Below are 3,205 nucleotides of genomic sequence, written 5' to 3' on the forward strand. Positions count from 1 at the left end.
ACACTTTTGATGCTTGTCTTGAAAGTACTATTCATGAAAAGTTTTGCTATATGTTATCTATTTGTTAGCAACTATAGATCATTGCCTTCAGTCACTGCATTCATCTCATATGCTTTATAATAGTATGATCAAGGTTATGTAAGTAGCATGTCACTACAGAAATTATTCTTTTTATCGTTTACCTACTCGAGGGCAAGCAGGAACTAAGCTTGGAGATGCTGATACGTCTCCAACGTACCTATAATTTCTGATGTTCCATGCTTGTTTTATGACAATACTTACATGTTTTGCTCGCACTTTATAATGTTTTTATATATTTTCCGGAACTAACCTATTAACAAGATGCCGAAGTGCCGCTTCCGTTTTTCGTTGTTTTTGGTTCCAGAAAGGCTGTTCGGGCAATATTCTCGGAATCGGACGAAATCAACGCCTAGAACCTTATTTTTCCCGGAAGCTTCCAGAAAGTCAGAGAGGGACCAGAGGGGAGCCCTGGGGGCCCCACACGTGGTGGCAGCGCGGCCCAAGGGGGGGCGCCCCCCTAGTGTGAGGAGGCCCCGTGGCCCCTCCGACTCCGCCTCTTCGCCTATTAAAGTCGTCCTGACCTAAAACATCGATACCAATTGACGAAACTCCAGAAAGACTCCAGGGGCGCCGCCACCATCGCGAAACTCCGTTTCGGGGGACATAAGTCTCTGTTCCGGCACCCTGCCGGGACGGGGAAGTGCCCCCGGAACCCATCTCCATCGACGCCACCGCCTCCATCATGCTCCGTGAGTAGTTCCCCCATGGACTACGGGTTCTAGCTGTAGCTAGTTGGTACTCTCTCTCCCATATACTTCAATACAAAGATCTCATGAGCTGCCTTACATGATTGAGATTCATCTGATGTAATCGGTGTTGTGTTTGTCGGGATCCGATGGATTGTTACATTATGATTAGTCTATCTATAAAGTTTATGAAGTTATTGTTACTGCAATCTTGTTGTGTTTAATGCTTGTCACTAGGGCCCGAGTGGCATGATCTTAGATTTAAGCTCTATACTTATTGCTTAGATTGTACCTACAAGTTGTTTGCACATATCTATGTCCGGAACCCGAGGCCCCAAAGTGACAGAAATTGGGACAACCGAAGGGGAAGGCTTAGGTATGAGGATCACATGTTTTCACCAAGTGTTAATGCTTTGCTCCGGTGCTCTATTAAAAGGAGTACCTTAATTTCCAGTAGATTCCCTAGAGGCCCGGCTGCCACCGGCTGGTTGGACAAAAGATGTTGTACAAGTTTCTCATTGCGAGCACGTATGACTATATATGGAAAACATGCCTACATGATTAATAATCTTGATGTTCTGTCTTAATGCTATTTCAATCCTATCAATTGCCCAACTGTAATTTGTTCACCCAACACTTGTTATTGGAGAGTTACCACTAGTGTAGATAGCTGGGAACCCCGGTCCATCTTTCATCATCATATACTCGTTTCTACATGTCATTGGAAGTAGTATCAACTATTTTCTGGTGCCATTGCCTCTGTGTTACTATTACTACTACTATGTTAATGTTACTATTGCTCTCATATCACTGCTACTTTCACATCACCCCTGTTACTAGTGCTTTTCCAGGTGCAGCTGAATTGACAACTCAGTTGTTAAGGCTTATAAGTATTCTTTACCTCCCCTTGTGTCGAATCAATAAATTTGGGTTTTACTTCCCTCGAAGACTGTTGCGATCCCCTATACTTGTGGGTTATCAGGGTGCAAAGTGGGTATGATATTAAAAAGTGTCAAAGTGACCATGATCACATGTAAGTGGAATTTGAATTTTCCTTTGATTTGAATTGTGTTTCTTTGATGAAAAAGTGTTTGTTTTTGATATATAAGTATTTCACAAGCAATGGCACAAGCAATTGGGGCCTTGTTTGATGATTTGTATAATTGGCCTAATGTGTATGAGAGGGAAAATGGTATTCTTTGCTATTTTCTTATTTCTCTCCAATTAGGGTTTTATGAACATGTGTTAGGGTTTAAGCACATTAGAACAACAAACAAATACTCATCATGGCAATGGCATACAAGAATGCATGATCAATTATGCATAGCACTATGTGTGAAGAAAAGTTTTTGTTAACTCCAAAATTTGAGTAATTGAATTTCTTGTCTTTATTGAATTTGAAAACTTGGGATGTTACACTCTTTTATCCTCCTCAACCTCAAGGGTGCTTTGATGTCTACGCACGCCTCTATTCCTGTAGACAGTGTTGGGCCTCCAAGAGCAGAGGTTTGTAGAACAACAGCAAGTTTCCCTTAAGTGAATCACCCAAGGTTTATCGAACTCAGGGAGGTAGAGGTCAAAGATATCCCTCTCAAGCAACCCTGCAATCACGATACAAGAAGTCTCTTGTGTCCCCAACACACCTAATACACTTGTCAGATGTATAGGTGCACTAGTTCGGCGAAGAGATAGTGAAATACAAGTGATATGGATGAATATGAGTGGTAATAACAATCTGAATAAAATATGGCAGCGAGTAAACATGCAGTAGAACAGTAAATAAACGAAGATTCGATATTTGGAAACAAGGCCTAGGGATCATACTTTCACTAGTGGACATTCTCAACATTGATCACATAACTGAATAAACAAATACTACTTTCTCTACACTCTCTTGTTGGATGAAAAACACCATTCATTGTGTAGGGCTACAAGAGCTCCCTCTAGCCGGAGTTAACAAGCTCCACAACATTCGGTGTTCATATTTAAGTAACCTTAGAGTGCATAATAGACCATCGCAATTATACCGAGTACTAACATAGCATGCACACCGTCACCGTCAGAGCTATGAAAGGGGAATAGATCGCATCAATACTATCATAGTAATAGTTAACTTCATAATCTACAAGAGATCACAATCATAGCTTATACCAAGTACTACATGATGCACACACTGTCAACATTACATCATGGAGGAGGAATAAACTACTTTAATAACATCACTAGAGTAGCACATAGATGATATTCAACTAGATCACAAAGCTCATGATCACATAAAGATCACATGGGAGAGAGAGATGAACCACATAGCTACGGTACAACCCTTAGCCTCGGGGAGAACTACTCCCTCCTCATCATAGGAGACAAGCAGCGTCGATGAAGATGGCGGTGGTGTCGATGGAGATGCCTTCCGGGGGCAATTCCCGTCCGCGGCGTGC

The sequence above is a fragment of the Lolium rigidum genome, chromosome 3 (assembly GCF_022539505.1).
Source record: "Lolium rigidum isolate FL_2022 chromosome 3, APGP_CSIRO_Lrig_0.1, whole genome shotgun sequence".
NCBI classification, from domain to species: Eukaryota; Viridiplantae; Streptophyta; class Magnoliopsida; order Poales; family Poaceae; genus Lolium; species Lolium rigidum.